This window comes from Microcebus murinus, chromosome 18 (genome assembly GCF_040939455.1).
Source record: "Microcebus murinus isolate Inina chromosome 18, M.murinus_Inina_mat1.0, whole genome shotgun sequence".
NCBI lineage: Eukaryota > Metazoa > Chordata > Mammalia > Primates > Cheirogaleidae > Microcebus > Microcebus murinus.
In genome coordinates, this window is record NC_134121.1 from 16,843,645 (window position 1) to 16,862,675 (window position 19,031).

Here is a 19,031-nt window from a genome sequence, read left to right on the forward strand (position 1 = left end):
CCTCCTGCCTTGGCCACCCAAAGTGCTGGGGATTATAGGCATGAGCCACTGTGCCTGGCCATTGGTACAATATTAAAAAAAAAAATTCCAGATGATTCCAATTGTAGAAACCATTAGACAGGATTTTTGAGCAAGTCAGGAACACAATAGACAGGGGAGGTGGTATTAGAATGAGGATATGCCATTTGCTAAGGTAACAGTGCACTCGGGACAGAGAAATACCCACATCTCTCAGGCATTAGTGGATGCTGGCTCTGAGTTAATAATTTCTGAATGCCACTGTGGCCCATTAGCTAGAATGGGACTTTGGTGGTTCTTTGATAAAGGGGAATTTGACCTACACTCCTTCATGGTAGGTTCAGTGGAATTCTTACCTCATCCTGTAGCAATTTCCACACTGAGTGTGCAGTTGGCGTAAACATACTGGGCAATGATCACAATCTTCACACTGTTTCTCAGGCTCACGGAGTAAGAGCCTTTATCACACTGAGAGCCAAGAGGAAGCCTGAATGTTTCCTCTATAGGTGGAATAGTAAACCAAAAGCAATGCTGCATTCTTGGAGGAATGGCAAGGGTTAATGCTACCACCAGGACTTGAAAGATGAAGAGGTACTGATTCCTATCGTATTTCAACTTAATTTAGTAATTCGTATAATGCAGAAAAAAAAGAGGGGCCTTGGAAAATAACAAGTATTAATTGTATTAATAAAAAGAGGTAACTCAAATTGCAGCTGCTGTTCCAGGTGTTTATCTATTGAGGAAAATCAACACAGCTCCTTGAAAATGCTTCGTTCTCTATCCCAATAACCAGAGAATCCAGAAGTCATTTGTTTTTACCTGGTAGGGACAGCAGTGCACCTTCACAATCTTGCCCCAGAGTCGTGGCGACACAGCATCTAGTGTTCAGTATCAGGGGCTGCAAGTTGTGGCAGGTGGCGCTCAGAGTGGGTAAGGACAAGTGGTGCCTTCACCAGATATTTCTGCAGTGTGATTTTGAGCATTGGTCCTGGTAGCATAGTCTCTGAGCTGGTTCTCCAAAAGCTCCCCTTACTCATCCACTTTCTGTGACCAGAATTTTCATAATTCATTTTCTATTTAATTCAGGTCGAAGTGTGTCCTTTGCTTGCAATTAATAAACCTGACTGATGCACATACTTGCAGGAGTCCCTAGAGGAAGGGTAGCAGACGTCACATGCAGCTTGAAGTGGGCGCAGGGAGGTAGGGTAGCACCATAGCACATCGGACACTGGCTCCAAGTCTCTGAAACCCTAAAGAGGGCAAGGAGGACATCTGTGCTTCCTTAACCCTGTTGGCTTCCAGGGAGAGTGTGTCTTAGACCCAGACTTAAGGAGGAAGACCTAGTCTAACGGAGGAAGTTCAATTGCATTCCAGTAAGAGGTAGGTTCAATTGCATTCCAGTAAGAGGTAGGTGCTTTGCCAATTTCTTTTCCTAATACTTCCAAAGCAGAAGGGATGAATCATGAAGCACTTTTGGTGTCTCTTTCCTATTTTTTATTCACTGCTTCTATCTCTTGTCAAAAGTGTTTCAATTGCCTTTGAGCTCCGGCCTTTCCTTTTTCCTGAGAGTCTCGACTTAGACATCACCCACGGTAGGGGACATTTGTCAGGATTTCGGCTGCCTGCAGTCTGTTCTCTTCCCTAACAGCATTCGGATTTTCCGGCGGGGGATTAGTCCTTTCCTATTGTGTCCTGGTGAGAAGTTGGGCTGAGTTCATCAAAGGGAAAATGACCACAAGATGGCAGTAGCGCGTGATGGGCTTTAGCTGGGTGGCACTTCAACAGGTTGCTGTGAGGGGACGTCCCTCACAGCAGGAGCCCTTCTAGGGCCACCACCAGAAACGGAAGAAGGCAGGGGAACTCCCCGGGGAGAGGGGATTTACATGTCTAGATGAGAAGGGTGTCTCTGGGTCAAAGAACCACCAAGGGCAGCAGTGGCTTGGGCTTGGGCTTGGGCTACAGTGCCGGGGTTTGTCCTATCTCTGGCCAGCAGATGTCGGGTACAGTTTGGCAGGGTATGCAAAGCAGGCAGGCTCTAAGTGACTAAAAAAATATGCTTACCTGGACTATTTAATTGGAAGCAATTGGATGTGTAAAAATCTGAGTTTGGCTCCTGTGGGTTTTTGAGCTAGCTGTCCCGTTGTGAAGAAGTAAACAATATAGGGGCCAACATACAGGGTCATCTTTGGCTCAGTTACATGATAGAGGTGAATATACCCAGTGCCTCCCTCCTCTGCCTCCCATTACAGTTGCCAGGGAGCAGATCCAGCCTCCGCCCACGCTGCTGGTATGCAAACATGTGGCCTACGCTCAGCCAGGTAGGTAACTGTCCTGGGTCTTCTAATACGCATGTGTGACTTCAGTATTGGAGGTGAGAATCATTGACCATTCTGGCCCTAGCAAGCGACATTGCCATGCTTCTCACTTATTGATCCTGTAGAGCAGGTTTTGTCACCAAGTCACTCTTCTGACCCACAGAACATAGGAAATGACTGGAGCAATCATTTCCCCAATGCTCCCCAAAGCCTTTGCTGTTTCCCTTTCTTCCTGCCCCCAGCTCAGACTCTGTACCTTGGCCTGGGGGACGGTGGGGCTGTGTCAAGGTTGGTGTGGCAGGAAGCTGCAGGGACCCTGGGCTTTGATGACCTCTCAGCCGTTGTGTCAGCTGCAACTCTATACCTTTTTTGAGATTTCTTGTCACATGGGTAAAATAAACCCCTTATTTGGGGTAGCTGTGAGATTGAACAAATAGGACCCACAGGCTGCCATCTTCAGGCAACTTTATTTTGATTTCCCATTCTCCATTCGAATTTGTTCTGTGGGGACCCTTTTGCATTGAATACAGGGCAGGCTCATGCCTTTTCTGGACACTCTTTGTTGGTACAAATTTCCTGGGTCCCTTCAAATGATAAAAGTCTCATTTCAGTAATTGCAATTTTAAAAAAGCGCGGCCACGTTCCTGGAGATGGAAGGTAGACTAGTGGCTGCAAGGGGCTGAAGGGAGGGGTGAGCGGGAGGTATTATTTAGTGTGTGTGGGGTTCCGTAGGGGGCGATGAGAAGCTTCTGCAGATGTGTGCGCAACTGCGTGAGCACATCTGGTGCCGCTGAAATGGCTGAAATGGTAGATTTCGTGTTATGTATATTGTACCACAATGCAACAATGCAAAAAACAAACCAACGAAAACTCAAACCAAATCCAACCCAATCTAACCCCACAACACCCCCATCCAAAAACTTATAAAGTTTATTTAAAGTTAAAAACTTCTTCCTTCCACCTACTTGGTCTGTTCTGGGCAAGCAGCCTGCAACAGGAAAAGGTGTGTGTGTGTGTGTGTGTGTGTGTGTGTGTGTGTGTGTATGTGTGTGTGTGAGAGAGAGAGAGAAAGAGAGAGAGAGAGAGAGAGAATCTAATTACTTTTTCAATTTCCCCTCCTCCCACCTGCTCATATACCCTGGGGTCCTCCCCCCCTCCCCCCTCTCTCTTTCCCTCCTCGCCCTTCTCCTCCTTCTCCCTGGGCTGCTTTTGGCCCCCCCAGGCAAGGGGCAGGAAAGGTCTCATCTTGACCAGCACTGTGTGCGAGCTGTCACAGAAGCTTCTTGGGCTTTGCACGCGCATGTAGCCAACTCTTTGTCTAGTGGTGCACTTTTGTAAGCCCTTGCAAGCCCCTCCAGCCCACACCACGATTGGGGTCTCTCACCCACCCTGCAGTCGGTGCAGCTCTCGCCTCCTCCTAGGCTCGCTGGCAGCCCCGGCTTCGGCTTCTTGCTGCTGAGGCCTCGCCCTCCCTCCAGGTGGCGCTCGCGGGCAGGTTTTTGACCTGCCGGATGCCGGTTCGCGCGCCCCCTGGCGCACATCCGGTCCGTGGGCGACAATCGCACGTCCCTTTCCCCCCAACAGCCTCCAGAGGTCCCGCCTTCCAATGCGGCCAATGCACTATGTTCACTTTACTACCAACGCCACTCTTAGACCCCGCAAGTCTCTCGCGCACTGGATTTTTAAAATTAGATTTATCGAGGTAGAGGTGACGTAAAGTAAAATCCACCGATTTTCACGCTTGGAGCCAGCAACACCACCACAGTCAAGACAAAGGACATTTCCAGCATCCAGAAAGTTTCCCTGTGCCCTTTGCTGCTCCCTGCCTCTGGCCCTTGGCATCCGCTGATCTGATTTCTATCCCTCTGTGTTTGCCTTTACCTAAGAAACCGTGTTTTGAGGATTTACGTATTATAAATGGAATACAATATGCACTTGCTCATATCCGGCTCCTGTCACTTGGCCTAAAGACTTTGAGAAGCTTCCGTGTTGTTGCCTGTATCAGTAGTTTCTTCTTTCTGTTGCACAGGAGTGTTCACTGTATCTGTGTACCACAGTTTATCTATTCACCTATTGCTGTATTCATACACTGGATTGTTTTCAATTTTTGACTATTATGAACATAGGCATTATGAGTATTTGTGTACAAGTGTTTGTGTGGACGTATGTTTTCTTTTTTATTTATTTATTTTTTTCGGGAGACAGAGTCTCACTCTTGTTGCCCTGGCTAGAGTGCCGTGGCATCAGCCTAGCTCACCGCAATCTCAAACTCCTGGGCTCAAGCGATCCTCCTGCCTCGGCCTCTCGAGTAGCTGTGACTACAGACATGCGCCACCATGCCCGGCTAATTTTTTCTATATATTTTTAGTTGGCCAATTAATTTCTTTCTATTTATACTAGACACTGGGTCTTGCTCTTGCTCAGGCTGGTCTCGAACTCCTGAGCTCAAACGATCCACCCGCCTCAGCCCCCCAGAGTGCTAGGATTACAGGCGTGAGCCACCACGCCCGGCCTGGATATGTTTTCATTCCTCTTAGAAAAACATCTAAGAGTGGGACTTCTGGGTCATATAAGTGTGTGATTAATTCCGTAGAAACCACCAAACTATTTTTCAAAGTAACTGTACCATTGTTCCTTCCCACCAGCAATGTATGAATTCTCCACTTGCTCTATATTCTTGGCAACACTTAAGTATTGTCAGTTTTTAAGATTTTAGCTGTATTTTTTTTTAATTTTTTTTTTTTTTTTGAGACAGAGTCTCACTCTGTTGCTTGGGCTAGAGTGCCGTGGAGTCAGCCTAGCTCACAGCAACCTCAAACTCCTGAGCTCAAGCAATCCTTCTGCCTCAGCCTCCCAAGTAGCTGGGACTACAGGCATGTGCCACCATGCCTCTAATTTTTTTTCTATACATATATTTTTAGTTGTCCAGCTAATTTCTTTCTATTTTTTTTTTTAGTAGAAACTGGAGTCTCACTCTTACTCAGGATGGTCTTGAACTCCTGAGCTCAAATGATCCACCTGCCTCGGTCTTTCAGAGTGCTAGGATTACAGGTGTAAGCCACCACACCTGGCCAAGACAGATCATCCTGTTAGGGATGAGAGAGGCCGGTGGTTGATCTATGAGAGAGGCTGGTGTTTGACCTCATTTTTATAAATTTTATAAATGAGGCAACTGAAGCTTAATTTCCCCAAGGTTACTCGGTGTGAAAGTAGCAGAGCTGGACCTCAAACCCAGGGCTTTCAACCAAGTCCTGGTACTCAGCATGCGTGCAGGTCGAATGTGTGGCTCTAGCACCCGGGTACTTGGTTAAAGTCTCCTCCCTAAGTACTGACTTGCGGACATTAGGTAAGTCACTAAACTTAGTTTGTTTCCTCTTTTGTAAAGTGGGATTTACCAACCACACAGGATTGTTGTGATGCTTAAATGAGTTAAGTCTCATATCCTTGCAAGAGTGCCTGGAACATAGCAAACACCCAATAGGTGTTAGCTATCACTATTTGTTCTGGACCACTGCTACCCAACAGAAACATAATGTAGACCAAATAGTAATTTTAAGTTTTCTAGCAGCCACATTTTAAAAGTCAAAAGAAACATGCAATTATTCCCTTTTTCTATATATATATATATATATATTGTTAGAGGCAAGATCTCACTCTGTTGTCCAGGCTGGAGCACAGTGGTCATATCTTAGCTCACTGTAACCTCCAACTCCTGGGCTCAAGCCATCCTCCTGTTTCAGCCTTCTGAGTAGCTGAGACTACAGGCATGCGCCGCCACACCAAGCTAATTAAAAAAAATTTTTTTGTAGAGATGGGGTCTCACTATGTTGCCCAGGCTGGTCTCAAGCTCCTGGCCCTCAAGCAGTCTTCTGGAATCGGCCTCTCAAAGTGTTGGGATTATAGGTGTGAGCCATTGCTCCCGGCCTATTTTAGAAACATTTTATATATATATATATTTTTATGTCATGAAATATTTATTTCAGTTATCAGAAACATTATATTTTATTTAACCAAATATACCCAAAACTGTAATCAATTTTGTAATCCGTTGTCCCACTTATAATCAGTAAAAAATATTATGAACGAGATATTTTGTTTGTTTGTTTTTGTATTAAGTCTTGAACATCTGGTGTCTATTCTAACTTAGAGCATATCTCAACTTGGACCAGCCACATTTCGAGAGCTCAGAAGTCACATGTGGTTCGAGGAAGCAGAGCCCTGGAGGGCCCCCCCAACCCAAGTTGCTTCCTATAGTAGTCCTTCCATGGGTTCCTCCCAGAGATCATGGCCCGTGCCCTAGTCCCTGCCCCACACACCTCCCAGGTAACATCACGGAGCCCATAAACCCGCTGGCTGGAGAGATCTGGCCCTGGCTGCGTGGGCCTCGAATCTCTGCATCCTCCCTGTTCTAGCCATGCAAGCTGTGAAAGGAAGCCTCAGTCATCGCGGGACAGGAGAGGAGGAGGCGGTCTGTTGGCCTCCTCTTCAGCATGAGGAGTCTGAAGGCCCCATGTGTACCCTGGCCCCAACCACCTGCTAAGATGGTAAATTTCATGTTGTGTATTTTTTACTACAATTAAAAACAAGAACATGACTGATACATTCGTGATTAAGAATCTTATAGGTGCAGTGTTCATTTTAAAAAAATTTACTCTGCCACGCAATGGAATATAACTCAGCCATAGCAAGTTACAGATACATGCTACAACATGGATGTTGTATGTGAAAGATGTTATGGTATGTGAAAGACACCAGTCACATGAGAACACATGATCAGTCCTCCCTTGGAATTTACAGATTGATGGCAGGACCTCCCTTGGATACCAAAATCAGCAGATGCTCAAATGCCTGATATAAAATGGTGCAATATGACCTATGCACACCCCCTCTCTGCTTTAAAACACTCTAGATTACTGATAATATCTAATACAATGCAAACTCTGTATAGTGTTATCCTATATTGTTAAAAATTTGTAATATTTTTTTTTTTTTTTTTTGAGACAGAGTCTCGCTTTGTTGTCCAGGCTAGAGTGAGTGCCATGGCGTCAGCCTAGCTCACAGCAACCTCAAACTCCTGGGCTCGAGCGATCCTTCTGCCTCAGCCTCCCGAGTAGCTGGGACTACAGGCATGTGCCACCATGCCCGGCTAATTTTTTATATATATATCAGTTGGCCAATTAATTTCTTTCTATTTATAGTAGAGACGGGGTCTCGCTCTTGCTCAGGCTGGTTTTGAACTCCTGACCTCGAGCAATCCGCCTGCCTCGGCCTCCCAAGAGCTAGGATTACAGGCGTGAGCCACCCCGCCCGGCCTATTTGTAATATTTTTTATTGCCATATTTTCCACCCAAATATTTTCTATCCAGGTTGGTTGAATCCATGGATACAGAACTGCAGATATGGAAGGCCAACTGTATACGATTCCATTTATATGAAATGTCCGGAGTAGGCAAACCCAGAGAGACAGAAAGTAGATTAGTGGTTGCCGAGGCTGGAGAGGGGGGTGGTGGTGGCATTGGAAAGTGACTGGTAACTCGTACAGGGTTTCAATTTGGAGGGAGGGATGAAAATGTTCTGGAATGAGGTGGTGGTGAGGGTTGCACTTTGTGGATATATTAGAAACCTCTGGATTACATAATCACATCAAATTCATTTAATGGGTGTAAATTATATCTCAATTTTTTTTAAAAAAGCTTATGTCTTTATGATCCTCCCAAAGAGGACAGGAGTCTTAGGGTCTTATCTCGGAGTCCTCTTGAAAGCAAAGTGTGAGTAAGGTTTTGTGTGTAGAAAGGTTACCTGGGACCAGGCGTGGTGGCTCACACCTGTAATCCTAGCACTCTGGGAGGCTGAGGCAGGCAGATTGCTCGAGGTCAGGAGTTCAAAACCAGCCTGAGCAAGAGCAAGACCCTGTCTCTACTATAAATAGAAAGACATTAATTGGCCAACTAATATATATAGAAAAAATTAGCCGGGCATGGTGGCGCATGCCTGTAGTCTCAGCTACTCGGGAGGCTGAGGCAGCAGGATTGCTTGAGCCCAGGAGTTTGAGGTTGCTGTGAGCTAGGCTGACGCCACAGCACTCACTCTAGCCTGGGCAACAAAGCGAGACTCTGTCTCAAAAAAAAAAAAAAAAGAAGAAGAAGAAAGGTTATCTGGGAGAGAGTGGTGGGAAGCTGGGGACAGGGACCAGAGAGCGAGGGCTGGGGAAAAAGCCAGTGGGAGTGTGCTGTTGAGTCTCTAGCGTGGGCAGGTGGGGCTCAGGCCCACCAGGGACTTTTCCTGAAGTGCATGGAAGCCTTCTCAGGATTGTTCATGGAAGAACCAGGAAGAGAAGCATTTTCCCATCGGCTCCCATCCCCCACTGGTTTTGGGCAGCCTCTGGAGGAATTAACTCCAGCAGTCCTGGAGCAGAAAGTGAAACACACTGACAGTCAGAGCCGGTGGTCAGAGCCCTGCAGGAATTGGTGGCTGCCACTTTGGCTGAGATCAGAGGTGAAGCCGTGAGGACTCGAGTCGTGACACTCACAGCACCGTACCCTTCCCTCCCAGCCAGCACCTGCATTCTGAAATATTCATGCCAGCAACTAAGCGATAAAATTAATGATGAGGCTGGTGATGTTTAGGTTTGCCAATGTGCTTAACTGGTTCATTTGTGCATTATTGCTTCTTGCAACTCACTGCTCCTTCTCAGGTAGATTTTTTTTCCCACCGCCACCCGCTCTCCAGCCTTGGCAACCACTAATCTACTTGTGTCTTTATGGGTTTGCCTATTCTGGACACTTCATATAAATGGAATCATATTCAAGTGATTCAGATGTCTAAAAATGTATTTTATTTGCCATTACTTTTGAAGGATAGTATAGCTGTATACACAACTCTAGGTTCAAGGGTATTTTCTTTTATCTCTTGGAAATAGTTATTTTATTTTTTCTGGCTTCCATTGTTACTGAAGAGGATTCTGATCTCAGATTCTTGTTCCTTGTTTATAGATAATCTGCTTTTTCTCTGGTTCTAGGATTTTTTTCTTGATCCCCAATGTTCTTAAGTTTTACTAAAATATGAGACTAGGAATGGATTTTTTTTTTTTTTGAGACAGGGTCTTGCTCTGTCACTCAGACTGGAGTGCAGTTGCTTCATTGTAGCTCACGGCAACCTCAAACTCCTGGGCTCTAGTGATCCTCCTGCCTCAGCCTCCTGAGCAACTGGGACTACAGGCATGAACCACCACGCCTGGCTAAGTTTTCTAATTTTTTTGTAGAGACAGGATCTGACTATGTTGTTCAGGCTGGTCTCAAACTCCTGGTCTCAAATGCTCCTCCTGCTTCAGTCTCCCAAAGTGCTAGGATTACAGGTGTGAGCCACCATGCCTGGCCTGTTTATTTGTCATGCTTAGCATATAATTAGATTTTTTTTCCCAGTCTAAGAATTTAGGGGTCTTTTCATTTCTGGAAAGTCCTCAGCCATTCTTTCCACCTATCTATTCTAGATAGATCTATTTCTATTCCTCTAGTGTCTAATTTTTTTCTTTCATATTTTTTTTATCTCTTCTTGATCTTTTTGTGTTGAGTTCTTGGAGATTTTCTAAATTCAGTCTTCACATATATTATGTTTCATTCTGGCTGTATTCAGTCAGATACTCAGCCCACCTTTTGAGGTTTTATTTTTTACTGTAACTTTAATTCCCCAAATTTCTAATGGAATCTTTGTCATTTGTCCTATTCTTATTTCATGACTTCCTTGTCTTGTTTCATGTTTCTCCTTTTTTATTTCTGTGAAGACTTTAAAGATGACCTATTCTTATTTCATGACCTCCTTGTCTTGTTTCATGTTTCTCCTTTTTATTTCTGTGAAGACTTTAAAGACACTATCTATAAAGTGCTTTCAAATTGCTTGCTCTAAAACTATTTTCTCAGCTATCAGTTCTTCTGCTGGCTTTCATGGGCATGGTCTTCCCTAGTGTTCCAGGATTCCTGGTTTTGAGGTTATCTGGAGATTCTGCAAAAACCAAGGCCATCTGTTAGTGGCCTCAGCTTGGTCTGCATTGGGCCGGGCTCCAGACTAGGGTTTTCTCAGCAGTGTTCATGGTCCGTCTGCACCTCTTGGGAGTGATGCATTTCTGGGACAGTCCTTGTGAGCCTGGTGGCTCTGCTGAGAGCCCAACCACAGGCATGTGACTTGGTCTTTGCAGCGACCTTGAAGGGTAGCTGTAGCTGTTCTGGTTTATGTTCACTGACTGGCAGTGCATGCCCCAGTGCCAGCTGTGTTCGGGTCTCAGTCCTGCTTAGCATCTGCACCGTGGCCCACAGCCTACGTGGCCCAGCTCCCTGAGGTCGCCAACACCAAATCCTTCTCTTTTCTGCAGGCTCCTGTCTCCGTGCGTTTAAGGAGAAGTCTCCATTTCTTGTCTACGAACATGTCCCTCTTTTGTTACTATTAATTTTTACAAAATCTCATATCTATGTTTGAAGCAGAAGGAAATGGTTTCAACCATTGTAACCTGAGCAATGTGACTTCTCTATATGTATGTACAGCTGCTAACTCAATTTCATTCCACAAGCAGATCCGTAGAATGCCCATCCCCTGGAGCTGTGTGTTATTCCTCCACTTGCATAACAGCTATCCACATCGCGCCTGTTCAGACCTGTGGGTGCCCAGGGTCCAGCTCAGCCTGGGGCAATAGGATAAAGGTGAAAGCGACCTCCAGTTTTTATTAAGGCCAAGTTTTAAGCACATATGCATATTTATTAATTTTTGTTAACTGATGTGTGCATGTTTGTGTATATAAAATCACTACGTGCCAGACATAAGGGCCTCTGTTTGTAATGGACTTGCAACCATGAGCTAATTTAACCCTCAAGACAATCCTAGGCTACAGATACTGTTATGATACCCACTTTACAGATAAGAAAACTGAGGCAAAAAGCGTTGTGAGGCATGACCAGGCTTCAGAGCCCGTGGTCCTTACCACGCCTCTCTGCAGTGTGTGTGAGTGTGCACCCTCCTCGTGGGCTGGCTTGCATGTGGGCACGGGGCAGGGCGTGAAGCCTGTGCCACCTCTGACTGCGGTGTGCCTTTTCACACCAGGAGTGGAATGAGGGACAGGAGAGTGGCAGACTCAGGGACCTGGCCCAGGGACACCCACCTCCTGCCCCAAACCAGCTCTGCCCACTTTCTCCCTGCCTGGGCACGCAGCTTGCAGCTCAGTTGCTAGAGCCCTCGGGTGCCAGGGAGACCTGGCTGCAGCAGGGGCAGTGGGTCTGTCCTCACTCACCCTCTCCCATCCCCATCCCACCATCGGAAAAAATATGTTGCCCGCAGACTGTAGGGACCAGGGGTGGAGAGGAGGTACCTGGAGGGTGTCTGAGACCGAGGCTGCTGGGAGTGGGCTGGCAGTGCAAGGAGCCAATCTCCCGGGGCCCTGGAGGGGCTTGGAGTCCTGTGTGGGGGGGGTGTCCGATTCAGAAGGGCCTAGAGCTAGGTATGCCCCCATGCCCCCCACCAGTGTGGCCCTTTACAGGGTGGGGTCAGGCCTGGGGCAGAGTAGGTGTGTGTGTCCAGTCCCTCCCTGGGCTGCTGGCCTGGTGTCCCTGGAGCTGGGGACAGGTGCCCGGCCTCTTGGTGCCCTCCCCCTGCACGGGGCCGCCCCTCCTCCAAGCCAGTGTCAGGTTCCGAGCTGTTCCCTGGGGGAACTTTGATCTGGAAAGAATGAGAGTGACCGATCTGGCTGCTGCCCAGGGCTGAGCCGTGTCCCTGAGACCTGGCCTGGGCTGCCCCTGTCGCCTTCCCGCCCACTGGGACACCAGATAGTTATCCTGGGTACCCCAGGTTTCAGGAGACATGGGGGGCATCTTTTCTGCTTTCCTTCCCTCCCTTGTTCTCAGTCATCCATTGTTCATTCATTCACTCATTCATTCATTCAACACGCATCAGTTGATGGGGATGGGGCTTTGCGATGGGGACAGAGGGACAGTGAGACATGGTCCTGCGCCTTAGGGGGTCCCTCACCTGCAGAATGTGGGCAGCCACACACACACACACACACACACACACACACACACACACACACACCAAACAAAGAGCCCTGCTTTGGAGGGGGAGGCCGGGAAGGAGAGCGAGGGTGTGTTCCAGTGGGCACCAAGTGGCTTCATGGAGGCTTTACCAGGGGAGGCTTCCTGGAGGAGGTGGCAGTTAAGCTGGACTCTGAAGGTCTCAGGAATGAGCAGGAATGTGCCAGACAATTTGGCACGTGGAAGGGATGCGTCAGGCAGGGAGACCAGGGCAAGAGGAGATTGGTGAGGTAGGTAGGGCCTGGCGAGAAAGGGCTTTGAACGGCCCCTAAGGAGGGGGTCCTAGCTGGGACATGTTTATCAAGGCAAGGTGCCTCTGGGGCCTTGCAGGGGAGGTGCCAGCCTGGTGGCAGGCACCTTGGGGCTGTCCCAAGGAGGGGCTGGTGCCCCCCTGAGACCTCCCTTGCAAGCCCCGGGCCCCATTTAGCCTCCAGGAAGCCCAGCTTGTCCGTGGGCTGCGGATGCCTGCATGGCCCTGGCCCAGGCCTCAGCCCAGCCGCCTGCCTTGGCCTGGCCTCCCCACCCCCACCGCCCACTGACTGACACAGCCTTTTGCTGGGCTGAAAGCAGACACTGCCCGGCCTGCGGGGCCCCTGGGGAAGGCCCGGAGAGCTGTAGCCCTGGTGTCCTGGAGGCCGCTGAGCCAGGCCCTATAAATACTCCCTCCCCCTGGCCCTTTCGTTGGAAAGGGGGAGGGGAGGCAGGCCCAGGCTGGGCAGGAGGGTCCAGGCCTTTGGTGGGAAATTGTGGAGGGGGTAGGGAGAAGGGACAAGGAACCCAGAGTTTGAGCCCGGTTCTGGGCCCAAACAATGACTGCTTGCTTGGGTCTCAGGGTCCTCTGGGCTGGGGCGGCCAGGCTGGGCAGGGCAGGGCAGATGGCGTGCATGAAGGAATGCTGATGTAAGAGGAGGGGCCAATCCTCATTCCTCCCTTCTTTGGGTGGGTTTCCGGAGGCCTGAGAGTCCGGATGTGAGCTGTGAGAGCCCCTCAGGCTGGGCCTGGTCTGCCCCAGATCCCCTGTCCCCTATCCCCCGGGGTCTGGGACGGTTGTGGCAGGGTGCTTGCCACCACTGTTTGTCCTCCTGGACCTCAGTCTTCCCTCCCAACTCTGCGGTTCTCAGTGCGTGGGCCTCGCCAGGCCACGGGGCCAGGTCGCAGGGGCTGGGACCCAGGGGCGGATCCTGGAAGTGGAAAATGTGAGCCCAGCACTTATCTGGGCTGGAAGCAGCTGTCTCCAACTCACACCCTCTGCAGCCCCCACCTCTGGGGGAGGACAGTGGGTCCTCGATGCAGGAGTAGGTGTTTGTTCTCTGGGTAGCTTGGGCCTCAGCAGAGGCCTGCGGGAATTCCTCCCGCACTGGGGTCCAGGGCCCAAGGTGGGTCTGGGAGGGCCAGAAGCTCTGCTGTCTCTTACCCTCTCTCCACATCAGGCCACCCTTGAAATTTCATATGCAAGAGTCTCTGCAAAGCAGACCTCACAGCAGCCAGGATCTCTGTACCTTCCAGAGACCTACTCCTAGACTCTTAGCCTAAAATGGAGCATGTGATATCTATGTTCAGACTCACACACAATGAATTAGTATGTATACAGAAGCATATGCACACGTACAAGCATGTGGGAAGCATTGGCTGCATAGGACACATTCTGATGTCTATGCTGACACATGTACTACATACATATGTGTGCATATAAACGCACATTCCCCACCTATAATCAAATGCATCAAAAAACCCCTCCTATAAGCATGAGTGCTTACAAATGTGCACATACCCCCCACCACACGTCTGTGCAGGGATGTGTCAGACATATCCTCAGATACACGGGGAAAAGGTGAACGTTAACAATGTACTTGTGTGGGCCAGGCGTGGTGTCTCAGGCCTGTAATCCCTGTACTTTGGGAGGCCACGGTGGGAGGATGGATTGAGGCCAGGTGCTCGAGACCAGCCTGGGCAACAGAGTGAGACCCTGTCTCTACCAAAAAATAAAAAATAAAAAGCACACACGTGTCTGGCGGAGTGTCCACTGGGAAGGAGGAGTGAGTTTAGAGGTTTGGTGGAGGGGAGGTGCAGTCACCCAGGGGCTGGATTCTTTTCCCAACCTCCTGAGGGTCCCATGAGGGCCCTGCTTCGGACAGGCAGAGCTGGGGGCACAGGGGAGAGACCCGTGTGTCCCTCTCCTGGCGCTGCCCTGGGTCCCTGCTGGAGGTGAGACTTGGGGGCTCCGACACTTGCCCACTGGGGGCCTCTGTTCCTGCGCAGCCTGCACCACGTCTTCCACTTCCCTCCTTATCCTCCTCTTGGCTCCCGAACCCAGCAACCTGGCAGGAAAAGATAAATGTAAGCCCTGCGTCTCCACCCCTGTGCACCTCACAACAAGGCAACGGTTTCCAGGGGCAGGGGCTGGAGCTCGGGATTTGGGAGGAGCGCCAGGGGCGGTGGGGGTCAGTCCTGGAGTGGGTTTCTCCTCGGGGGCCTTGCTCGCTTTGGGTGCCTGCAGCTGCACACCGGGAGGAGGGGAGTCGGCTGGCTGCATGCACCTTCCTGCTGGGAAGCTGATGGCCGGGCCTGCTAGCTGCCCCAGCCGTGGGGGCCAGTGTGGGGCCGTGGCGGGGCCAATCATGGCCTGACCCTCCAACCTGCGTCCTTCCCAGTAGAGGGGCTTGGAGGGATCTCCAGTGAGATGGACAGCTGCCTTTGACCCAGTGCAAAGGCTGATGTGACTTGGAAACAGGCCTGGAATCCCTTCTTCCCCCACCACAAGCTCACAGTCCCACAATTCCTGTGACGCACCTTCTCTGTGATCTACCTTAGTGAATGGGACTCCACACCCCCAAGTCAAAATTTGGGAGCTACCTTTGCCCCTTCCCCTCCCTCACCCCCATTGTCCATCCAGCCGCCGGCCCGTTGGTCCCAGCGACTCCCCAGCCCTCTCTTCCCAGATATCCAACCCAGCGTGTATTGGGCGTTCACTAAAGCCAGTTGCCGCACCAGCTGTGGGGACAGATGAACAGCTGAGACAGATGGCCCCACTCTCCGTGGGGGGGTCCTGTGTGTGCACACAGCGTGCACGTGAGTGCCCGAGCATGTGGCCCCGGGGCACAGAGGGTGGGGCGGTGGTACCTGGCAGGTGGGCAGGGCCCACTCCTGCCTGAGTGCAGGACTGAACCATCCACTTCTCGTGTCCTGTAAGCCCCTCTCGTGTCTCCTCAGGGCCCCAGGAGTCCGGGGAGTGTGTGGGCCCTGCAGGGGCGGGTAGCGGGGCTCAGGAGAGAGGCTGGGCTGCAGGAGGAAAGGTGGGAGTCCTCAGCATGCAGGAGGCAAGCGCCCGAGGGTGTGGGGGGCAGTGACACCACCCAGGGAGGGTGTGGGGGGGTAGAGAGGGAGGGGCCTGGCTCAAAGCCACCCAGGAAGGTCACTGGGGAGGACAAGGCAAAAAGGAGAGTTGGGTGAGGGAGGGGGGGAGGGAGTGGTCCTCTGGGGCTGTGGCCAGAGGGCCAGGGGGCACTCGAGACCTCTGAGGAGCAATTGCAGGGGAAAGGGAGCCTCCAGCCAATCTGGGGAGCAGGGAGGAGCTGCTCAGAATGGGTTGAATCTGTGGCTGGGGGGTGAGCTAGGACTAGCACCCAGAAAAAGGAGTACTGTACCTCCAACGTGGGGGCAGGGCCCTGAGTTGCACTCCTGTGTGGTCTTGGTGTGTGGTCCTGGGCAAGTCCCTGCTCCTCTCAGGGCCTCAGTTTCCCCATATTAGGTCTGTGTCTCCAAGCTCCCTAACTTTGTAGTTTTGGCCCAGCAAGGGTTTGATTTTGTGAGCCACTGGCAGGGAGCCCAGGGAAGGCTTGTCCCACATCCTGCTCCGTGCCTGCAATCAGAGCAGAGCAAGTGCCCGGCAGGTCAGAGCCAGGTGAGGGGGAGCTGGAAGGGCAGGCGCCAGAGGCCCCAGGACTCAGTGGGAGGTTGGCCTCCACTTGCTTGTGACATCAGGGCTGGTGAATGTGGAGGGAGTGCAGCCAGGTCATCAGCCCTCACCTCCCTCGAGGCCTGGTACCGGTAGGAGCCCAGCTGGAGGAGGGGGAGGGGCCCCTGGGCCTGGGAGCAGAGATGTGGTCTCCCCTGCCTGTCACAGAGCTGGCTCATAGCATGGTGCTGGCCCTGGTCCCGCCCCCTTCCCACCCCAGAATCACCTTCTCCCTCCCTTCCTCACTCCCTCCACCCCTCTCTGACCCTCCTGGACCCTCCTCCCCCTGCTCCTGGTCCACCTCTCCTTCTCTCCCAGGCTCCTCTCCAGCTACTGACTCAGTGGTCTGACTACTGAGGGAAAGGGGCCAAGGAGGATGGTTTGAATTTTATACCATCTGCCTCCCTGGAACTTACAACGAGCCTCCATCTCTGTCCTTGACAGAGTTCCTACTTCAGCCCCAGAGGGAGCCCTGCCCTGTCCCCAAGCAGCTCTTCCTAGATATTCCCACGGTGGCTCAGGAGGGTCCTGATAACTAACCTGAATTTGGAGACTGTGGAAGGACCCGGGGCAGCCGGTACCTACAGTCCATCACCTCCTCCCCTCTGCTGGGCCCCTGTGCCCTGGCTGAGCCAGCCTTCCTTCTTCCTTCCAGACCGTGTCTGCCCTCCCCCCTCGCCTGCCTATGGTCCAGGTACACAACCGTGAGGCTAGGGACCAACCTGTCCAGTCCCCCCTAAGACTTCCCCACATGGTCCTTCCTTGGGTCAGGGAAAGGGCCAGGATTTCTCTGGCTGAGACCAGGGCTTTGGAACTCCAGGCTCCTGTGCTGGGACCTGGAGGGGATTCGAGTGCTGTCTGGGGTAAGAGCTGCTGCAGCAGCGGCTCTCGAGGTCTCTATCAAAGATTCCACCTGGGGAAAGAATTGGAGGAGTGGTTTGGCTCAGCCTGTCCAGACGGCTACTTGGAACACGCGCATGCACACACACAGACACACACAACATGCGTGCCTTTTGGCATTTGACTTTCTCATGAAATAATTGCTGGCAGGCTCCTTGGATTAGGTAACCCAGCGTCCCCTTGGGGCGGGGGGAGAGAAGCAGCAGTCAGCATCTGTTAGGCTGACCCGGCTCCTTCAGGGCAGTGGGGTGCAGCCCAGGAGGGCTTATGGGCTCCAAACATCCTTGGAAGCTGAGCACAACAGGAACAAGCCTTCCAGACTTCTCCTTCTGCATGGGGTGGGGGGGGGTCATCTGGCTGTGCCTGCCCAGCCTCTGGGCCTCCTTCAGGCAGGCCAGGCCTGGGAAAGAGAAGGCTAATCAGGAAAGGTTTTTTGCATAAAGAAGGATGAGATATGTTCCCATTTTTATTTATTTATTTATTTGAGACAGAGCCTCTGTGTTGCCCGAGCTAGAGTGTGGTGGCGTCACCTTAGCTCACAGCAACCTCAAACTCCTGGGCTCAAGCAATCCTTCTGCCTCAGCCTCCCGAGTAGCTGGGACTACAGGCATGCACCACCATGCCTGGCTAATTTTTCTATATATATTTAGTTGGCCAATGAATTTCTTTGTATTTTTAGTAGAGATGAGTTCTTGCTCTTGCTCAGGCTGGTCTTGAACTCCTGACCTTGAGTGATCCACCTGCCTCGGATTCCCAGAGTGCTAGGATTACAAGCGTGAGCCACCGCGCCCGGCCCCATTTTTATTTTAAATCAGGTTTACTATATACATGGAAACTTAGTTTCCACCATTCTATCATCCTAAAGCAACACCTGTCTCCACTCTTCCCCATTCTTGTGATGGTTGGGGGGAGGGGCTTGGTCTGGAAGGGGAACGATCTGGGTTCAGGCATGAGGAGGGGAGAGAGGGAGCCCTGGCCTGTGCGCAGAGGCCAGTGACTGAGACTCATGGAGGTGGTGGGCGACTGTCCCAAAGCCACCCATCCCAGGATTTCTTCCCTGTCTGCCCTCAGCCTCTCCAGGGCCCCCTAGCAGGGGTCCCTTGGTAGGCGTGGAGCCCCTACTGGCCGCTGGTGGGAAGGGCACAAAGATCTTGCTACTCAGAGTAGGGCTGGGAGGGGACAGCGCATAATTGCAGAGACAGGGAGAGGACCTCACCACCTGTCTCCTCCCTGAGTTCTTATGACAGGTGCAAGAAATTCTAGGCGAAGGTCCCACAGGTGAGTGTGTGCATGTGAGAGCCGTGGGGAGGGCACAGTGGGTCAGGCCGGCAGTGCTGGGCGCTGCTGCAGCTGTTCTCAGGTCTCTCCGAGCAGGGGGGAGGCTCTGCCCCCAGCAGAACCTGGCCCCCTCAGGCGAAAGCCCCGAGGGAATGCTTAACCCTTGGCTGTGGTCTCCACAGTAAAGGCCACTTGAGGGCCAGAGCCTTCTTGCAGTGGGCCCGCAGTCCCTCCCCCAGGCCGCACGCAGCTCCTCCGCTGTTAGGGGGGTGCTCCGACTCGGCGCGTCCCCCGCGGCTCCGCACCCCGGGGAGAGGAGAGACCTGGCAAGCTCTATCCTCCGGGCCTCCATCCCTCACTGTCCCTCCTGTCTCCCAGCAGCTGGGGTGTCGCCGAGCCGGCCCCGCCCCCAGACCCCGCCCCCCGCGGCCGTCCAGTCCCTAGACTCGCGGGGCCCGCCCCGCCCCGAGCCCGCCCCTCCGGCCGCCCCTCGGG